General features: G+C 36.8%; 1 long non-coding RNA gene across 11 annotated transcripts in view; it reads left to right on the top strand.

Moving 5' to 3' along the window:
* The window catches only part of LOC130708275 (uncharacterized), a 234,481-nt gene that overhangs the window by 131,388 nt on the left and 80,448 nt on the right, over positions 1 to 22,645 (top strand). For 8 of the 11 annotated variants that reach the window (XR_009008447.1, XR_009008450.1, XR_009008448.1 and 5 more), the window contains exon 6: positions 1,781 to 1,951. The exons of the other annotated variants lie outside the window; for them this stretch is intronic. This is a non-coding gene — a long non-coding RNA (uncharacterized LOC130708275). The remainder of the gene's footprint in view (positions 1 to 1,780; positions 1,952 to 22,645) is intronic. 11 annotated transcript variants of the gene reach the window in all.

The following is a 22,645-nucleotide window of genomic DNA, read 5'->3' as shown; positions in this document are numbered from 1 at the left end:
ATAATTTTCAAAACTTTCTCATACAGACTTGTTTTTAACTGATGGTGGTGGGGAGTGACACTCCATCCCCCCACATATAGAAGTCTTCCTTGAAAAGCCTGTTGCATTCATCCTCATGGATGTCACAAACTCACGGTGGGAAATGCTGGTGAGCAATGAGTCACAGTGAGGTCACAAGAATGGACTTGGATCTAAAGCCTTGGTCCCCAGACACAGCTAAAAATTGTGCCCAGCCAGTCCTAGATCTGGGAGACTCAAGCCTCATGTTGCTATAAGACCTGGTCATGTGATAGAGTAGAATCTGAATATCAATGTTAATACCATGGGCCATCAATAGTAATACAAAAACACAACTGGGAATACAATACTATTGAAGGTCTTCTTGGATGTATTACACAGCCACACAGAAGATAGCCTGATTAGACATTTCTTCAAGGGTAATTACTTACCTGTGTTACATATAGCAAACATCCAAATCTTGATTTCAATCTTCAGGTAGAGCTCATCCTTTCCAGGTATATATCTATTTATATCTATAGATAATAATATTTAGATAGGCATGTTAACTTGAGATTTCATAAAGAAAAAGCTTTATTGAGAATGACTGAACCCATCCCTATGGTAGGGAATTGTATGCAGTTTATTCCATACACACACACAATGAGCTGTACAGCATGTTTCCAAGTGTTCTCATGTCAGTGTCTAATTCTTCTTGACTAACAGACTGGTGACACTGTTTACCCAGTGTAAGCAAGAACAATGTCTCTCTTCTGTCCTTATCTGCTCTACATCCTTTTGTGGGCATTCTAAGCCATCTTTGCTTTGTGCTTACTGCCATGGGGCACCGTTTCCCATTTCAGTTCTCTTGGTACTAATCTCTGAAGCTTCTAGACTTTTTTATTTAAGTCTGCCAGATGCTGCAGCTCTCTGCCTCTTTAAACAGAGTGCACTGAGACCAGGTTCTCCGGGGGCAGTTGGAGTCTTTTGGTAGGAATACTATTTTCTCTGAGCTTAGCGGCATTAAAATGGGGGCAATTAAAAATTATAGTGGAATTATTGTTTCTGATGCTGGCCATTTGACAGTACCATGCCATTCCCTAGGCAGCACTATTATGTTCTCACTCTATACCCCTAACAGCTCAGGGACATGACTGTTATAGCTCAATTCTGTTTTGCATTATAGTTCCTTTCCTAATAAACCTCTTCTATTTTCTTTTCTTCCTCTCTTTTTCTCTTTCTCCTTCTCTTTTTCCCTTTAATTCTCACTGAGCATTTAGTACATGCTAAACACTCTACTAAGCACCAGACATACAAAGATAAAATAATCATATTTATTGCATCCTACTCCAAGCTCACAATCTAGTGAAGATGATAGTCAAGTAGACAAAAAGCTATAAAAGAGTGTGGCGCATGTTGAATGAGGTAAACTACCATGGAGATAATATTGTTGGGGAATCAGGCATCTTTCATGGAGAAGATGTTACCTGAAATGAATCTTGAAGGGAAGTACATATTTCATCAGAGAGAAGGTGTTAGGTAGAATAAGAACAAATTACAAGTGTATCTTTGTATATGATGTGCTACCTACTGCTACTTTTCAGTCCAAGCCATCATCAGTAATAGTTATGGTAGGTGATTGTACATTGTGTATATTCCATGTAAAAAAAATTCTTTAAATATCTACTTTAAATTTTCTTGTCTCCAGGGTACTCATTCCCAATTTTTCATCTCTTTTTCATATGATGGTTTGTCTTCCCTCTTCCCTTCTATACCCCACAAGTACACGTGCATTCTCACTCTGCTCTCTGTGAACATGTTCAAGTTTGTCGTCAGCCTTTGTCCGAGAATGTCTATGAAGCCAAGAGAAGAATAATTCTACTTGCTAGCCTACAGAGGACACACAAGCCTTCTTCTGTAGCAGTCTCCAGATAAACACTGATGGATCCTTCAGGTCAGTGCAATCTGTTTTGCCAGACAGTAGATGGATAGGTCCATGGGCTGTTACTAGACAAAACTGTAAGAATATATCCTGCAATATTGCTGCATTTTGCTTGCTGCTACAAAACGGTCTCCAGCTCTCCACTTCTTAAATGTTTTCAGTTACTTAAGTCTAGAATGCAGAAGGTGGGGCCACTGTTAAAGGTCTCCATAGTTCATCATAATTATAGTTCTTATATTGGTTTTAAAATTCTTTTTGTTCCAAATAGAGTATAACACAATTAAATATCTCACTTTGGGTCTTGGAAGAAATTCAAGCAGGCATCATTTGGCAAGATGCCTCCGACCATTACAAACTTTACTATAGCTACTAATTCAATGTAATTCAATAAATATTTGAAGATCTATTATATGGATAGACACTGTGCTAGGCTCTGAGGAAAGAGGATTGTAAAGATGAATGAGGCATGGTCCCTACCTGCAAGAAGCTTATAATTCAGTGGCTAAAATAAATATTCACAGAGCAAATCATCACAGATACATAAAGAGCTTTCTATGGGAAACAAGGAGGCAGAAACATTACTACATTTACTTAGTAAATGTGTACAGGAATCAACAAAATTACCCCTTTTGAACTGAGAACATTCTAGAAGACTAATACTCATGTACAATTCCAGTAATCCTGGATATATTTGCCTGAAAAAGGAGAATTTGAACCCTGACTTGACCACTTACTGCATTGCCTAATACAAATTGTTCAACCATTCTTTGCCTTAGTTTTGTTTTACTTTTTGTCTACATTTTTAATATGAAATAATAATAACCTCATAGGTTATTGAAAGGATTAAGTAGGATATAGAGGGGAAAAGTGCTTTGCCAATGATACAGAAATTAAGTTTCTAATTGTTACTATTTTTTTGGTTAACCTCCAGGAGTGAAATAGGAAGCATCTTCTTATAGAATACTATACATAATCTACTTTAGTTAAGAAGTAGAATTCATTAGAATTGCAGTTCTAACCTGAACCAGTGCCTTCTCCATTACTTGTCTAATAGTAGAACAGTGGCTGAGCTTGGGTAGTCCAGTTCTTGGCTTTTAATGGTGTGATACAAAAGCAATTAGTTGTATTCCTGAGATTTCCTGGGATGTTTCTGAGTTTAGCTGTATTGTTTGGAAAGCATTAGTGTGGAAGGACAAATTATACCCTGGTAATAGATAAAGTTATTTTACAGAGCTCTACAAATTGCTTCACACTGAGAAATGGAACACCACATTCTCAATCACTAGTTGAGGTACCCAGGCAGGTCTTTGTTCACTTCTTATTCTGTAGGCTAAACCAGAGCTCTTTTTATTCTCTCCATGACGATCATCAGAAACAAAGGCCTTTAGTAACTTCGTTGAAGATTTGTAACTCTCTGAATTGTGTACATATTACTGAAGCTTCCTTGCTTTCCAAAGTGAGCCTGTGGTATTGCTCTGGAGTCTCAATTATCTCCCTTTGCTGTAGAACAGAGATGCCAGGTAAGATTTCATTGCTTCTTGCCACCTCTCAGACAAATGAAGAACCAGCAGAGCAAAAAAGGAATATCAAACTCATTAATGGGCTTTGAGGGTCACCAACTGAAATACTACCTAAATCAGTTGGAGGACAAAGAGGCTGAATTATAAGAAATGGGATGACATGCTGACGAGTCCTATCTCCATGAAAACAGATGATTCTGTAGGTTTCTGAACAGATGGACATTCATCTTATATTTTGCTGAGGCTATTGGCAAGTGCCTCTGGCTGAACAGTTTAAAATAAAGGTGAAAAATCATTCCCGTTCAGTAAAATCTCTGCATGGACCTTTCTTGGTCTTCTCCAAGGAATCACTTTGTGAAAATACAGAGTATCAGTCCCTTGGGTCTTGGACCACTGAAAGTCTGGCATAAACCAGGAGGACCCCTGATCCCAGGAAATAATACCTACCTGTGAATACCTGGCCTGTGTTTAGTATTTTTTAGTTTTATGCTTGTGGAATTAAAATCAGCATTGTGGGAATTCCCATTCTTCTGTCTTCACACCCACACAAACCAGTAGTTTTTCTCCTCTCCACAAGTGGATAGTTCCAGTTAAAAGAGATAATTTGGTGCCCTCCAGTGGCTCAACCTGACAGCCTTTCTCTTGACCTCTCAAGCTCTTTTATGCCTGTGGGAAGGGTGCATCTCAGTACATCTTTGGAGGGCTTCTTGGTTGCTTACATGTAACCACCACTCTTAGGAGAGGAATCCAGCATCCCCTTAATACTGTGTAATTCTCAGAGGAGAAGGAATTGGAGAACAAAGACAAACTTCCCAGGCTTTTCTTTGTACAAAGAACTAAAAACAATGAAAATCAAGCATTAAAAAAAATCCCAGTCCTAGCACCATCACTTTTAATTATAGGGTCTTATAAAAGCTACTTATCCTTTTGGCCCACATGTATTTTCTATGGAGTAAAGGGTGGGGCTAGATGATCTTTACCACTCAGTGATTCCGAAATCCTATGGAAGGGAAAAATGTTCCTAGATTACTTTTACTCTTCAACACTTGATAGAATGGTTTTTATGATTTTGACAACTTGATTTGCTTTAAGGGTTTAGAAAAGAAGTTGCAATAAAATGCCCACATAAGGCATGAATGGTACAAGTGAATATGCATCTAACATACCCAAAGATTCTTGTTGCTCCTGCCCTTTAGGATGATTAGATAGTACCTTGAAAAGTCATCAAGAGAAAACATTCTAACTTCTTTGTTTGCTGACGATGGAGAACATATAATTGCATTCCTACAGCACTAAGTTAGTGCTCGGTCCATTGTGATCAATAGATCACTAAACTAATAAACAAATGAATGGAGGAAAAAAGGAATATTTGTCTTAACTCCTGTAACGCATAAGCAGAGAAAGCAACAATATTTATGCTATAAGGAGCAAGAAAAAAGTCCACCTAGGCCTTAAATTATCATTTTTCTTTCTTTCCCTGACCCCTAACTCAACTTGAATCTTACCATCAGAGTGAAATTTATCCCTTAGGGTAACAGCAGTCTATTTCCAGCTATCCTCTTTATAGAAGCAGTTGTCTGGGAAGAATAATGAAACCAGTAGTTTTTCTCCTCTCCACAAGTTACCTACTATGGCGGGTAGCAGAAGCTCAATAAAACGTTGTTGAATAAATAAAGGAATGTATCAGGTATTATTAGTCATGAGCATTCTTGCAAGAATTGAGTTGGATATTAGTGGATCAGTCCCACGAATAGAGGTGCAAAGTGAGAAGAAGCTGGCGGTAGTGGTGGCTGTAAAAGTGGGGGCTTGGTGGTGACGGTTGTAACCCCCTAGAGCATGAAAACTTGTTTAAGGCAAGCAGCTCTGTTTGGAACAATGTCTGTGGGGACATTGGTTAGGCAGAATAATACATTTTTATGCTAAACTTCTGCTGCATAATACAGTAGCTACTAACCACACGTGACTATTGAACACTTGAAGTATGGCTAGTTCAAATCGAGATGGCTAGTCCAAATTAAGATGTGCTCTAAGAATAAAGTACACACTGAGTTTTGAAGACCAGATTGTAACAATGGTAAGAAGTGATTGGATTCTGAGTATATGTTGAAGTTGACACCCACAGGATTTGCTGACAGATTGAATGTGGGGTTTGAGATGTAGGAGTCAAGAATGGGCTCTAAGGATGGATTTTGCTATTAACTGAGGTGAGGGAGTGTACTCCAGAGGAGGTATGAAGAGAGTCAGTCTGGAAGATGTTAAATGATTCCTCCAAGGTTACCCTGGTAAGACACAGAGAAATAGAGCTCTTCAGGATGAATAGGAACTCAGAGATCTGCTGTTTTATCTTTTTATTTTATAGATGAAGAATTTGAGGTCTAGTGAAGAGGAGTGACTTCATCAATGTCACACAGCAAATGAAGAACAGAGTTTCTAAAGTAGATTCCCTGAGGATAGGCTAGTGATTCTTTTCTTGCCATTATGCTACCCCTATAAAAATTAAAATGAAACCAGGTTTGACTATGTTTTTAAATACATGAAGGAAAGAAGATTCAGTAAAGACACTTTTAAGGAGAACCTTAAAAATCTCCATGTAAAGCAAATGCCAGACTCTTGGTTGTTAGTACTAGCTAGGTAATTGGCTACCCCACTTGATTTTTGTATGAATGAATTACTCCCTCTTCAACACTTAAAGTCAAGGGGAACAATGGTAACTATCTCTTGGGAGAAAAAGTCTTCATAAAGAGTCACAATTTTCTGGAATTTCCTGGTGGTCCAGTGGTTAGGAGTCTGCGCTTCCACTGTAGGGGGGCACCAGTTGGTTCCCTGGTCAGAGAACTAAGATTCTGCAAGCCTTGCAGCGCAGCCAAAAAAAAAAAAAAGAGTAACAAAAAATTTCATCCTCAGCCCTAAAAACTCTCATGGCTTACATCAAAACAAGGGAGACAGAAAAATATAATAGATCATGGACTACAAAGCCATATTTTTAAAATCCAGAATAAGAGCTCAGTATATATTAAAGTGGTTGAGATTATATATCTGCTTGAATGTGAGACCCAGATGTGTGATTGTCTCTTCATCTGATCCTTATCCCCATTGAGTTTTTCATTAAAAAGTTGAACCAGTATGGTATTTAGTGTTTTGTTTGTTTGTTTGTAATGGACTTTTAGCATCAGTCAGCTATTGCCACAACTATGCTGCATAACAAACCACTTGAAAGATTCAGGGGCCTACTGTGTAATAAAGAATTTGGCTAGCCTTTGTCCCCAATTCCTAGGAGGTAGACCCTAAATCCTTGCAATCTTCTGAGGGATAGGAGTGGCTTCGTTAGTCATGATAGGTCCTGGTAGTTTATGCTAACTCAGGATGGGGGCTGGCCATGCCAAAAAGACCAACCATGTGATTAGAGGGTTGGGGAAGCCATGTGATACCAGTCGGACCTCTGGAGAGAGGAGAGAGACTGGAGAGTGAGCCACATAGGCAATGATTTAGTCAATCATAACTATGTGAACATCAAAGTTTGCCTGAGCTCCCCTGGTTGGCAATGTTCTGAGTATTGTCAAATGTCAGTGTGCCAGGAGGGCAATGCATTCTGACTCTATGGGGAGAGAGGACAATGAGAGTTTCATGTTTGGAAACCTCCCAGACCTTGCCCTACACATCAATCCCTTTGGCTGGTTCTGATTTGAATCCTTTTCTATAATAAAACTGTAATCATAAGTATAGTGCTTTCTTGAGTTTTTTGAGGAATCTTGACAAATTATTGAACCTGAGGGAGTAGTGGGGACCCCCAAATTTATAACAAGTTGATCATAAATGAGGGTATCCTGGGGATCCTCAAACATGTGACTGGTGTCTAACAAGAAGGCAGTCTTAGGGAGGATTGTGCCCTTAACCTGTGAGGTTTGGCTTAACTATAGGTAATTGGTGTCAGAAGTCATGGTACTCACAGATATAAACATTTTCATTTCTTGTCAGTTGTGCATCTGAGGGTCAGCTGGGACAGCTCTGTTTTAGACTGTGGATTGTTCAGATCCAAGTGGTAGGTCTGACCCATGTACCTCATTATGGATTTCAGGCTGAAGGGCAGTGGATACCTACAGTATGTTCTCCTCATGGTGATGACAAAAGCACAAAAGAATAAACCCAACTGCACAAGCACATTTTAAACATTTACTCACATCATGTCTAATAACATTTCATTGGTCTAAACAATGTGGACAATCCAAACGTTAGTGGGTGGGATACACAATCATGCCTATGGTGAGGCCATGGCAAGGGTGTGGATGTGTAATTCTGCTATGAGGACAATGATGAATTGAAACCATTGTTTGATATTCCATACATTTACTGAGGATGTCATAGTGAGAGGAAGCCTGCATTGCATACTCAGAGCAAATGCTCTCCAATGCTGTGTCATCTGATAGCTCTGATCTCAAGTTTACCCTCTCCCAAGGCACTGCACATGTCTCTTCTTAGGAGTTCTCTCCCACAGTGCTCAATGTCTCATTTGCTGCCCTGAGAAACTCTCTTCTTATTTTAAATATGCATATTCCAAAATAACAACAACAACAACAGACTCAAAGCTCTAGTGCTAACAGAACTCATCTTTCTTTAGATGCAGTTTTGTGGTCATTTTGTAGCTGTTGTTGACTACCAATTGTTATCCATATGATCTCAAGCAAGTACATAACATTCCTATGCCTTGGTTTTCTAATCTGCAAAATGGACATAATATTACCTGCCTCACAGGATTGAAGTGACAATCCAATGAAATAGTACATTTAAACTCTTAGAACAATGACTGAAACAGTCATTGTTTACTTATTATTATTCTTAATAATAAAAAAGAAGTAAAGTTTCCATAGAACTTATGTGTTAGACATTCTTCTAAGACCTTTACATGCGTGAATTCATTTAATCTTAAAAATAACACTATCAGATAGGTATTTTGCAGTTTGGTTTTTCTTCCTCATTTTACACAGGATGAAATTGAAACCCAGGGAAATTTAGTGATTGGTTTAAGTCACACAGTCTGTAGGAGGCAGAGATGGAATTTGAACTCAAGCAGTTAGGTACCTGTATCCACACTCTTAACCTCCATACACTATGTTGTCATCTCGAGAGCTCAATGAATGTTGTTGTTGCTGTTGTTTTTATTTGAGTATGACTTTTAGATCTTACCCCTGCATGAAGAGTCTTATAAAAGATGTTCTTTCAAGCACATTCAGTGATATTCATAAGGTAAATATATATATTAGGTAAATATAATTTTTTCCCCCACCTCTTTGCATTTATTTATTTCCACTTGGTTATAAGCAGGGTTTCATGCCTTTGAATATAAAAACATACAATATGACAGGAAAAACAAAGAACTTTGGCTTAGAAAGGGACTACTTTTTTCATTTAGTAACAAATTTACTAATTTACTAAAGTTCTTCCATGGGCTCTCAAAGGGGGATGTGTGTGGTGTCTTGGAATATGCTGTCAATGACACAGCAGTACAAAAACAGTGGCAAGTAGTGACTGAACTTTTCTTATAGCGTCTGTCAACCAAACCCTCCAGCAAAGTGCCAAACACAGTATTGTATAAACAATTCTGTGAGAGGCTAAATCATAGCTAGTGTTGTGCAGCCTCGTAACCCAGCTTGAAGCATCTAGCAGCAATTCTTCTCAAGTTCCAAGTGTAATTATAAAGTAGTATGATTTATTTTTTAATAAGGACATTGGAATTGTACATCCAAATGAGTGCTATCATTCCAAGTCATCACCTTGGGAGGTTGTGAATCTGTGCTAATGATGCAACTGTGGCTCAAAACTGTTTCTGAAAATATGCATTCAGTGCCAGCTTAAGGAATCAAAGTCCATGGTTTCAATTTTTTATAGTCCTAAATTGCAACATTCAATTTTGTCCCCAGCCATCTGACCCACCACACTCATCTCACCCAAAGATTTATAAAATATCTTTGGCTCTTTCAAAATATAAAGGCATCCTTAAAGAAGGTAGATTTGCTGCCAATAAAGATGATCAAAATAACTTGATTGGAATTTCAAAGTGCCAATATATAACATCCCTATCTTCCATTGCTGAATTTGGAAGCAGCTAAGAGACAGATGCAGGAGTTCCATAGTTAGAGAGCAACTTACCACATTAACAGTGTCAATGCTGATTGAAACATCTGACTTGAGATCTCTGGAAATGTGTTGCCTTGGTGATCTATCAACCCTGGTATAAGACAGAGGGATCCACCCAATCCGTGACAGATGAGGCAGAAGCAGATGTCTGGTGCAGGGGCCGGCTCCTTGCCCATGGTGACCAGAACAGTATGCACATCTTGGGCTGCCCTGCAGTAATGGAGGGAGGAGAGAGAAGTGTAGGAAGACAGTCCCCAAGGCCTCCAGGTTTGTATTAGACTCATTACAGCTAAATGAGAAACATGGGCCAGTAAATGGCACCTAACAAACAAGGAACTCATCCCTGCTCCTAGGAGACACTGCACTGAGGTAAGCAGCCAGCATTTGATGTTGATGTTGCCTCATGGAAACATGAGGCCAAGGGAAAGGAGGGGAACCCCTAAATAATATCCCTAAGACTGTGAATGCAGAGAGGTTGTGAGAAAACTCTCCAGTTCTAAAATGAATACAGGTACTCTCAAGGTGACCATTCTAAAGGGAATAAATTTATCTGGTTGAAGAGAGTTTAGCATTTTAGTAAAGTGATCATTGCAAAGGCTTTATACAATCCGTTTACAAAATCTAATACATTGTACATGTATACCATAGGTATGAAAGAAAGTCATGTGCAAAGCTTGCAAGTTAATTGGACTGCAGTTTTGCAGGACCTAAAATGATACTCCAGCAGTGAGGGGTTCTGATCGCCGGAAAAGAGTCTCAGGTGTTCATCCTCAGACATTAGCTGGGCTAATCACATCAGGGCACAAGACCATGACTCTAGAATGTGTCAGAAATACACAGAGATTCCCTAGTCTGGTAAAATCAATGCTTGCAGGTCTAAAAATGTTTGTTTTTAACCCCATGGACAAGGTTATTGTGCATGATGTAATTATTTATGAACATTCAAAATACAATGATTAAGTAAAGGTATAAAGAGAGGAAAAAAAAATGAGAAATTATGAGAGAAGGTACCATTTCTCTTGTATAAAAGTTTTTAATGCATCCCAAATGGATAAACACATTTGATAACTCCAGCAAATATTTATCTATACCAATAAACAGTAAATAGAAAAATGTAATTCTTGAATTGGATATTGTTGAATAAAACTATAAAATTAAGTACATGGTATATGTGTTCTAAATTGACTTCTGGCGGTTTATTTAAGGTATCGCCTAGTGTTAACAAATATTATAGTATTTCTGAGTATTTGAAGACCAGTTTACTGATCACCTTCTAACTACTGCCAGTCCCTCTGTCCAACCCCTGTTTCCCTCTATTTTTACCCCCATTCTACTGTTTCCATCTAATCACACCTATATGAGCTCCTTTCCACTTCTAATTTAGTCATTTACAGGCAGGTATGGTGTTGTACTCTTTAGGTTATATAAACCTGACTCAGAGACAGGTACTTCTTTTAGTGAGATTATAATCTAGAAAGGGAAAAAAGGATAAATTCCTCTGACTTAAGCAGAGTGTAGTCAATACTATGGACCAAAACAGAAAATGTGCTGTAGAAATTCAGAGATGAAAGTGGTTATTTCTATCTGGCAATATCAAGGAGGGTTTCATGGAAGAAGTAACGTTGAAGCCGGATCTTGAATGGGTAAGGCCTGAGCACGAAGCGATGGGGAGAGGGAGGCACAGCCAACAGAAGGCACTCAGGTTTGGAAATAGAAACTTGTAGGACATTCCCTAAGATTAGGCAGTAATTGGTTTGCCAAAGGGTAAAATGAGAAATAAAATTGGAAAGAGTGTAAGGTCAGGTTTTAGATGATGTCAAACGCTTAATAAGTAACCAGAGCAATCAAGCACCATCAGATAGGAGACCAGACCTGTGTGGTCAGACCAGATCTGTGGCCCTGGTAGAATAATCAAGCATCAATAAGAAAAATGCATAGAGTATCAAAAGGCTGAAGATGAAGGGGAAACTTTGGAGGCTGTTGCAAATGTCAGGTTAGAGATAATATTCTTGGGTTTACTCAGAACTCTTTTTCTGCACTTAACGGCTTGCTTCACCCAACACATGATAACCCAGCACAGAATTCTTCTCTGACTCAACTAGTTTGTGTCTCTCCTTCAACGTAAGCCAGATGTTCACTGGCTTCAGTGTAATCAGCCATCTGTAGATTGAGATTCCCTGCCATCCGACACACATGTGTGCACACACATCCATGTACGTGTGCACATAACCAGTTTTATTCTGGACCTATGGATGTCTCCAAGAAAATAGGCAAGCAATTATTCTGTTAAAGCATGCCTTGAACCAGACCTATGTTCTCTGTTTTAATCTTTACAAATTGCAAAGTTTACCTCTCACCGTTTTTTCTTGTCCTGTGCCCCTTCTATTCTCTGTTTTTGAAACTCATGACATACGCAAGTTACATAGAATGCCAAGTATAGGTCAAAAGCCAGCCTTATGAAAAACAAGATAGAGTCTGCTGTTAAATGCAAGGTAGTTTAATATTTCAAATAACACATTTCGATTTTGTAGTGGAGAGGCAATATGAAATGACTCTTTTTTTTTTTGGCTATGTTGGGTCTTCGTTTCTGTGCGAGGGCTTTCTCTAGTTGCGGCAAGCAGGGACCACTCTTGATCGCGGTGCGCGAGCCTCTCACTATCGCGGCCTCTCTTGTTGCGGAGCACAGACTCCAGACGCGCAGGCTCAGTAGTTGTAGATCACGGGCCTAGTTGCTCCGTGGCACGTGGGATCTTCCCAGACCAGGGCTCGTACCTGTGTCCCCTGCATTAGCAGGTAGATTCTCAACCACTGCGCCACCAGGGAAGCCCATGAAATGACTCTTGAATCTCTTACTTCTACCCAAAAATTTTGATCCTAACCAAGTGTCCAATTCTAGTTTTCTTGAAGGAAAGACCAGGCCTATTCATCTTCATATTTCCAGTGTCTGGCACAGGCCTGGTACACAGTAGGTACCCTCAAAACACTGGCTGAATGAATGGATGGATGAATGAATGAATGAATGTATTATTGTTTTCCATTATATTTTATAACATTATAAAAATAGCATTTTGTTGGACTGTTTATACTTTGGCTTGGGCCATAGAATCTTTCCAATTATCTCTGTTTTATTCCTTTATTATTATCTTGAACCATTTATTCACTCCTTTCCTTTGCTTTCCTGTCTCCCTCAATTTTCCACTTCCCCTTTAAAGAGCATGATGAATATTAATTATGTTTTAATATATAAAAATAGCACCGTCATTGCCTTTGATTTTTCTTTGACTTGTCCTTACTCTTTCCCATGTCTCTTTTGATTTCCCATTATTTTATGCGAAGTTAAATCTATGAGCCCCCTTTTCTTATTTTATCCTCTCACTTCTTGCCTTTGCAGCTGCCTTTTCTTTCACTTTGCTTTAACTATTTTTTTTTCTCATTGTCTTCAAATTGTTTATGGTCATATCCATCACTTTATACAGGTAGCATCTAAATGCAAATATTCTCCCAGAAAAATTACAGAGTGGCAGAGGAAAATAATGCTTTGAAATAAACACTGTATATTCAATTGGCTTCTGAATCGGCTACAGCTAAACAAATGCCTAATAGCAGTCCTTAGAGAGACAAGATTAGTATGTTTTGAAATTAGAAGTTATCTTTTTCTTTTTCTCTATCTTCCCTTTCCTTTTTTTTCTTTTATGATATCATAAAGGATTCTTGCAAATGAAGAAGGAGATTTTAGTTGAAACTTTTGGCTTCTTATCACGGAGTGCATGTGTGTCTTTAGACACACAGATGAAGAAATGGAATCTGGGAGGGGGAAATAGCAATTTAACTTGCACGTAAGTCATTTTAGACCAAAGGAATGAAGATTTTCTATGCCATCCAGTCCTTTTGTCACGTATGTGACTCATAAAAATGTTCTTAAAGCGTTCAAAACCATGAGAATCATCAACTGTACTTGACTAAGGTAAACCTCTGGTTAATGACGGAGCTGGTATTGTCTAAAGTCGGATCAGAGTCTACCTATGGAAAGAGCACAGGTTTAGAGACACCAAACTAATTTAAATGTCGTTTTGGCATTTACTAGCTCTGTGGCTTTGGGCAAGATGTAACCTGTTTGAGCCCCCAAAACAGGGTGAATTCTAATGACTTCAAAGGATTTATGAGAGTGAAGTGAAGCATTGCCTACAAAGAACTTATGAGAGTGTCTAACACTCTATGGAACAGTAACTTGTAAAGTCACACCACTACTATTATTGATAATAACATGTATGTAATAACTATAAACACTTACTCTTCTTGAATATGCAGTGACATTTCTCACATTCTTGCCTTTGCACATGCAGCTCTCTTTTCCTAAAATGCTCTCCCTTTAGTTCATCATTTAACATAGTGAACTTTTATTCATCCTTCAAAACCCATCTGTTCATAAATCATCTCTTCAGGAAGTTTGCCCTGACCTACTTGAGGAGAAGTGATGACTTCACTCATTGAATCATTCAACCAATATTTACCCAGTGCCTTCTGTGTCCACACACTATTCTAGCAAATAAGGAAATGGTTGAGAACAAAACATTAAAAAAAATCCCTGCCTCATGGAGCTTACATTCCAGTAGGGGACATGAACAATAATCAAAATAAGTAAGTGAAATATAGAGAATGAAAGATAGTTATCAGTGCTATGGAGAAAATAAAGCAGGAAAGAGTACAGGATGCTAAGGCTGGGGTGAGGGGTAGTTTCAATTGAAACAGGCTGGTTGGCAAAGACATATGAAAAAAGATGTGAAGGAGGAGAAAGAATGAACCACTTGGAAACTAGGGGAAGAATGTTCCAGAGAGAGAAAGAGTAAATGCAAAGTCTCTGGAGAGCCACTTTTTCTTTATGTTACCTCTGTCCCATATCTAATTCTATTAGTACATTGATTAAAATATTTAGTAATTATCGATTATTAAAATTTTAATTAAATATATTTTATATTATATAAAGTATATATTTTAAAATTATGTATTTAAGTGTCTGAGGCTATGAGGCCAAGGATTGTGTCTTATGGATCTCCGTATTCTTATTATGTGGTATAGGATCTGGTCTTCACCGGGTGCTCAAAAATGTCCATTCAATTAAACTTAATAATGACGCTAATCTTCCTTGACAGAGAGGGTGCAGCGTTTCAACTGCTGACCGATCAGGTCAGGAGGTTTTGTCATGAGGTGGTATTTTGCTGTTGGTTACAAAGCAGTGGACATATTCCTTTGGGTTCTCTTGCATTTTCCTCCCCTTTTGTGAAACAGCTTCCTCGAAGTTTACTCTCGGATCAGAAGAAGGAGATTTGGGGTGCAGTGGCAGCAATTGGCGTTGTACAATAGAATAGACAATTGGTAGATTTTAGCTTTCTTTGGTAGCAGTTCTCACTAGTTTTGCTGTTTGCAGTAATTAAGTGGGAGGCATGGCATCTTAAGGATGGAAGGGACCTAGTAGCAGCTAGTTCAGGTGTCATGAACTCCCACGTCTTACAGAGTCAGGTAGGTGACGTAGAGTAGTGGGATTCTGGCTAATGGAGAGCGACACGTTGTTTAAACATGCCAACCGTACATCAAATCCAGACATTTGGCCTCAAGCTTAAATGAAGGTTGAGTATCTTTAGGGTGTTCTGAAGCAGCTGTAAATCTGTATGTTGTGTAAAAACTCTTAATTTTTGAACGTTGGCAACATATTTAATTTAAAAAATTATATACATATATATGCCAAAACAAAATGCCAAACAAAACATGCCTGGGTCCTGAATCCAGCCATTTTTAGTCTTATATTTAGTTAAACTCTCCCATTTTATTGGTAGGGAAAATGAGATGTAGAAAAACCAAGTGCCTTGTCCAGTCACAGAGCTCGGGCAGGGGCAGGGGCAGGAATGGAAGCTCCCAAAATCCAGGCAATAGTGGACACGATTTCATGTCCTCAAATGCAGATGATGTCTCCTTGTTTTAAAATAAACATGCAGCTCTGATATTCAAATGCATTCATAAACTTCATATTTCCTTTTGCTTTCAGTTTGTTTGAAGGCTTAGTGTAGAAACAGTTTCTGTTACATCAAAGATCAAAACATCGGGATTTGGAACATTATGTGCTCATTAGAGTTAGTGTCAAACCTATCTCCCAGGCTCATACCTACCTGCCGTTGAAGGGAACACGTCTCATCAACTATTTATGGAAGACCCCAGGGGCTTCCTCTTGAGAGAAGCTGAACGTGTAATTTTCACCACTGCATGGCAACTGCCACATTCCCTCCACCTCTGCCTCTGCTCTCAAACAACCCTTTAATAGTCACTGGTATTAACACTGATGTAAGTTTGACCTACCAAATTCATGATTCTTAAATTGGCTCCCTTAAGTTTGCTTGAGGCCAGTGTCTCTACACTAACAGCACGCTATGGAAAAAGGGAGAATTCGGTCCCTACTCACACATTCCGTCATGCCATTTTTTGTTATGCTGATACCAAGGAAATCTTTGTTGCCTTTCCAATGTTCCAGAAAACTGTGTGTGTGTATTTGTGTGTGTGTAGGCATGTGTGTGTAACACAGAGAGAGAGAGATTGATCTTTCAGTTTTAATTGATAGACATTATCAAAGGATAATTTACTGATATGAGAAAATAATAATGATACAATACTAAATACTAATTAAATGTTTTTTGATAATTTCAGTTTTCATAATCTGCAAACATTTATTAGAAGTTAATTGTTTAATTAATTAAGCATTTCTTGGTCCAGTTTTTTGAGTTAGCTTTTTTGCAATATAATTTACATTACTAAAAGTTACCCTCTTAAGTAGATAGTTTGATGAGTTTTGACAGATGTAAACAATCTATAACTACAATCATAATCAAGATATGGAACAATTTCTTCCCCCCAAAAGTTTCCTTGAATCCTTTTTCAGTCTATCTCTGCCTCTCACCTCAGTCCCTGGCAACCAGTGATATATTTTGTATTCCTATAGTATTGTCTTTTCTAGAATGTCAAATAAATGGGCTCATACAGTCATGGACTCATATGTAGTCATTCACATATGCCTTTTTCCACATAACAAATGCTTTAGAGATTCCTCCACAATGTTGTATTATCAGTAGTTTGCTCCTACTGTTGAGCAGTATTCTATTGTATCAATATACCACAATGTATTTATCCATTACCAGTTAATAGAAATTTGAATTGTTCCCAGTAGTTGGCTATTATGAATATCACTCTTATGTGCATTTCCATGCAAGTCTTGGGGGAACAATTGTTTTCATATCTCTTAGAGTAGGATTGCTGGATTGTATGATAAAGGTATGTATAACTTACAAGAAATGACCCCACTATTTTCCACCGTGGCTGTATCATGTCCACCAGCAATATATGTGACTTGGAATTGCTCCACAAATTTACCCACATTTGGTATTATCAGCCTTTTAAATTTTAGGTATTTGGGATGGTTAATTTTATGTCACATTGATTGATGAGGCCACAGTGCCCAGATATTTGGTCAAACATTATTGTGGGTGTTTCTGTGAGGGTGTTTTGAATGAGATTTACATTGAATATGGTGGAATTTGAGTAAAGCAGATTTTTCTCCATGATGTGGGTGGGCCTCATCTAATCAGTTGAAGGCTGGAATAGACCAAAAGGCAGAACTGCACTGAGCAAAAAGGGGTTCTGCCAGCAGACTTTCTTCATATGCAATATTAGCTCTTCGTGCTTTTCCAGCAGCCTGCCTTTGGACTTAAACTGCAACTTCTTCCTGAGTTTCAAGTCTGTTGGCTTCTTCCATCAGATTTTGGATTAATCGAGCCTCCGCAATTGCAAGACAAAATTTCTTAAAATAAATCTTTTTCTCTCTCTATATATACACATCCTATTGGTTCTGTTTATCTAGAGAACTCTAATACAATATTGTGGTAGGCTTATGATGATATATTATTGTAGTTTTAATTTGAATTTCTCTGATAACTAGTGATGTTGAACATTTTTAATGTGCTCAGGGTCATTTGTATACCATCTTTTATGAAGTGACTCTTCAAATAATTACCCACATATATTGTGGGGGAATGGAGAGAGCAGGATTGTTTGTCTTCCCATTATTAACTTGCAAAAATTCTTTACATATTCTGGATACAAGTCCTTTATATGATATGTTCCTTCTCCCCATGAGTGGCTTGTGTTTTCATTTTCTTAATAGTGTCTTTAGAGGAACAGAAGTTTTAAACCGAGCTGATCTCCCTGTGCTATGTGGCTGCTTCCCACTAGCTATCTATTTTACCTTTGGTAGTGTATATATGTCCATGCCACTCTCTCACTTCATCCCAGCTTACCCTTCACCCTCCCCATGTCCTCAAGTCCATTCTCTAGTAGGTCTGTGTCTTTATTCCTGTCTTGCCCCTAGGTTCTTCAGAACTTTTTTTTTTTTATTCCATATATGTGTGTTAGCATACGATATTTGTTTTTCTCTTTCTGACTTACTTCACTCTGTATGACAGACTCTAGGTCCATCCACCTCACTACAAATAACTCAATTTCATTTCTTTTTATGGCTGAGTAATATTCCATTGTATATATGTGCCACATCTTTATCCATTCATCTGTTGATGGACACTTAGGTTGCTTCCATGTCCTGGCTATTGTAAATAGAGCTGCAATGAACATTTTGGTACATGATTCTTTTTGAATTATGGTTTTCTCAGGGTATATGCCCAGTAGTGGGATTGCTGGGTCGTATGGTAGTTCTATTTTTAGTTTTTTAAGGGACCTCCATACTGTTCTCCATAGTGGCTGTATCAATTTACATTCCCACCAACAGTGCAAAAGTGTTCCCTTTTCTCCACACCCTCTCCAGCATTTATAAGATGATCATTTGTTTTTTCTTTTCTTGTTTGTCGAGTTAATGGTTTACATTGATTAATTTTCAAATGTTGAACCAAATTTTCATCCTTAGCATAAACCTCACATGTTCATGATGTATTATCTTTTTTATGTATTGCTGGATTCAATTTGCTAATATTTTGCTAATGATTTTTGTGTCTACATTCATAAGATATATTGATCTGTGGTTTTTTGTTTGTTGGATTATATTTATTTGCTTTTGGTATTAAGGTAATATTAACTTAATGAGCTGGGGAGTATTCCGTTTCTTCTATTTTCAGGAAGAGTTTGTGTCAAATTTGTAATATTTCTTCCTTAAATATTCAGTAGGTTTCATTAATGAAGCCATGTAGGCTTGGAGTCTCCCCAACCCCTTTATACCTCTGATTGAAGGCTTTTAATTATAAATTTAATTTCTTTAATAGATATAGGGCTATTTATATTATCTATTTCCTTTGGAATGAACTTTGGGAATTTGAATCTTTCAAATAATTTGTCTATCACATCTAAGTTGTTGAATAAACAAACAGTTGTCATAAAATTCTGTTATTACCCTATTAACATCTGTTGGATCGATAGTGATGTTCTCTCTTTTATATCTGACCTTGGAAATTTGTGTCTTCTCTTGCCTTTTTAAAAGAATTTATTAGTATAGCTAGAGGTTTATTGAGTATTAAACTTTTTAAAAAACAGCTTTTGGTTTTATTGATTTTTTTCTATTATTTTTTTCTTTTCTATTTCATTGATATAGTCATACTTTTATCTATATTATTTTCTTTCTTCCCCTTACTTTGGATTTAATTTGCTTTTCTTTTCCTAGTTTCTTAAGATAGAAAATTACAGTATTGATTGCAAATTTTTCTTCTTTTTTCATATAAACATTTCAGGCTGTAAAGTTCTCTTTGAGCACTGCTTTAGATGCATTCCCACAAAATTTGATATGTTTTCATTTTCATTCAGTTCAAAATATTTTTTAATGTTCATTGTTATTTTTTCTTCAAAATTCTTATGTGTTATTGGAAGTGTATTGTTTATTTTTTAACTTTATTTTTTTGAGACTTTCCTTGTATTTTTTCTGGTAATGATTTTTAGTTAATTCCATGTAGTCATAGAACATTTGTGTGTGTCTGTGTCTGTGTGTGTGTGTATGATTTCAATTTATTTATACTTATTGAGATTTGGTTTATTTTTCAGAATATGGTCTATTTGAACGTCTATGGTCTATCTGAACATCTATGGAATGTCTATTTACAGTGGAAAAGAATATGTATTCTACTGTTACTGAGTGGCATGTCTTATAAATGTTAATTAATTCAAGTAATTTCTTAGTATGGTTCAGGGATTTTACATCTTTACTGATTCTTTGTCTACTTATTCTTTCCAATACTGAAAGAAGAGTGTTGAAATTTCCAGCTACAATGGTTCATTTGTCTACTTCTCCTTTCAGGTCTGTCTTGCATTATGTATGCTAAACACTCAATTTTTTTTTTTTTTTTTTATTTGAGTTTTTTCTTTTCTTTTCTTTTTTAATTTTTTAATTTAATTTTATTTATTTTTTTATACAGCAGGTCCTTATTAGTCATCAATTTTATACACATCAGGGTATGCATGTCAATCCCAATCACCCAATTCATCACACCACCACCCCCACCCCCCCGTGGCTTTCCCCCCTTGGTGTCCATACATTTGTTCTCTACATCTGTGTCTCAATTTCTGCCCTGTAAACCAGTTCATCTGTACCATTTTTCTAAGTTCCACATATATGTGTTAATATACGATATTTGTTTTTCTCTTTCTGACTTACTTCACTCTGTATGACAGTTTCTAGGTCCATCCATGTCTCAATATATTTTATATTATTTATTCTTTGAAATAATTCTTTGTGTAAGGCCACTATTGTGAATAAGTATTATTATTATCTCCTCTTTGCAGGTAAGAAAATATACAGATGGAAAGGTTTTATAACTTGCCAAAATAACATACAGCATTTAAGTGGTCTAGCTAGGATTTGAATCCAGGCATTTTGACTCCAGAACTTATTTGTACAGTAAAATATTAAATAAAATTAGAAAGCTAAATAGCTATGTTAATTGTTTAAAAGAGAATAAGATAGAGCTAGGAAGCCAGTATTGGATATCTCTCTGTGATGGATTATGGGTGATTTACTTCTTCATTTTATAGTTCTGTATTTTATAAGCTTTCTACAATGAGCATATACAACTGTTACAAAAAGAAAATGTAATTAAATCATTATTTTATTTGTTTTTATTTACTGGAATCATTATAAAGAAGGCAAGCCGTTGGATTTTAGTAAATTACCATGATATTTATTTGCCCAGTAATTTACCATAATCCATTTAACTATATCTTTAATTTTCTTTTTAAAATTCATCTAATTTTGCTATAAATAATGCTGTGCTAAATACTATTGCATATAGCATTTAACTATATTTCTGATTATTTTCTTGGTATAAATTCCTAGAAGTGTATTACTGGCTCAACTGTACAAACAGTACTATAGTTTTTTTAAGTTTATTGAGCCACATCAGAGAGTAGATACACAGAATAATTTCCTATGTCAAACACCAGAAGTTACACAGTTTTCATAGTTTAAAGGACCTACACAGGTGGACTAGGAGAAAAAAAGAGATTCTGAGATCTCATTATCTCTTAAATATTTAACTAATAGCCATGCTTTGAGAATGTGATTTTATACAATTACCTAAAATATTTTCTTACAACATTTGATATCTACAATGACGTAGGGTTAGATGAAATTATTCTTAAAGTAGATTAAAAAAGAGGCTATACATAGTAGTGATCTCTCTTATCTCCTTGAGCCTTGAGGGCAAGTGGGCAAGGGCTTGTGAACATCATAAGAAATAAAAGAAAACAAACAGTACTTAGTCTGTGAAAACAAGATCGGACATTCCTATGCTTATAAGGTGTTCAAAATATTCAAATCAGGGTCACTTATTGCATTGCGTGTGGATTAATCCAATGTTCCTGAGATTTCTTCAGATTTTCTCTTTAATTTATGCAGTTTTTATTCTTTTTTTAAACTTAAGTATAGTTGATTTACAACATTGGGCCCATCTCTGCTGTACAACAAAGTGACTCAGCTATACACGTATATACTTTCATTTTTTTATATTCTTTTCCAGTATGATTTATCCCAGGAAACTGGATATAGTCCCTGTGCTATACAGTAAGACCTTGTTGTTCATCCAGTCTAAATGTAATAGTTTGTATCTATCAACCCCAAACTCCCAGTCCATCCCTCTCTCTCTGCTCCCCTCCCCTTGAGAGGTTGTGAGATCAATCACAAGTCTGACCTCTATGTCTGTGAGTCCATTTCTGTTTTGTAGATAAGTTTATTTGTGTCATATATTAGATTACACATATAAGTGATATCATATGTTATTTGTCTTTCTCTTTCTGACTTACTTCACTTAGTATGATAAGCTCTAGTTGCATCCATGTTGTTGCAAATGGCATTATTTTGTTCTTTTTTATTGCTGAGTAATTATTCCATTGTATACATGTACCACATCTTCTTTATCCATTCATCTGTCAATGGACATTTAAGTTGTTTCCATGTTTTGGCTATTGTGAATAGTGCTGCTATGAAAGAAAGACTCATATTTCTTATTCCATATTTATTCTTTTTAGTAAGGAGGCTTATGTTATCCTATTTGTTAAAGAATAGTTGAAGAATTAGCAGAAAACAATTTTCTAATTGTTCTGTCACCCAAACAAATGCATTCAAGTTTTGCCATATTTTCTTCCACCTCCCTTTATGCCTTACCCACCCTCCGCCCCTGGCCAGGTGGCATCTGTTTGGTTTTCACAGGGTTGTAATGACATTTATCTGTATTTCTGAATCTGACTCTAAAACAGAGAAATGTTAAATGTCTACTTTCTTTCATTATAAGTGTTCTTATGATGAAAGATAATGAATCAAAACAAAATTCTTTTCATTTGACTTTTTCTTTCCAGATGGTACTGTGAAATATCATCAGTGCCTCAATATTCTTGGGGATTCATTACTGGGACCAATTCAGTGAAATTTATTTTATAAATTGATGTTCCTTCTTAGCTTTGTGGTGAGCAGGTTAGTTTTTGGACTAGTGGATATTCGTACAGGAAAATCCACAACCTTTTTATACCA

The sequence above is a fragment of the Balaenoptera acutorostrata genome, chromosome 5, assembly GCF_949987535.1.
Source record: "Balaenoptera acutorostrata chromosome 5, mBalAcu1.1, whole genome shotgun sequence".
In the NCBI taxonomy this organism is placed as follows: domain Eukaryota; kingdom Metazoa; phylum Chordata; class Mammalia; order Artiodactyla; family Balaenopteridae; genus Balaenoptera; species Balaenoptera acutorostrata.
The sequence above is the reverse complement of the archived record's forward strand: the minus strand, read 5'-3'. Positions and strand labels throughout refer to the sequence as shown.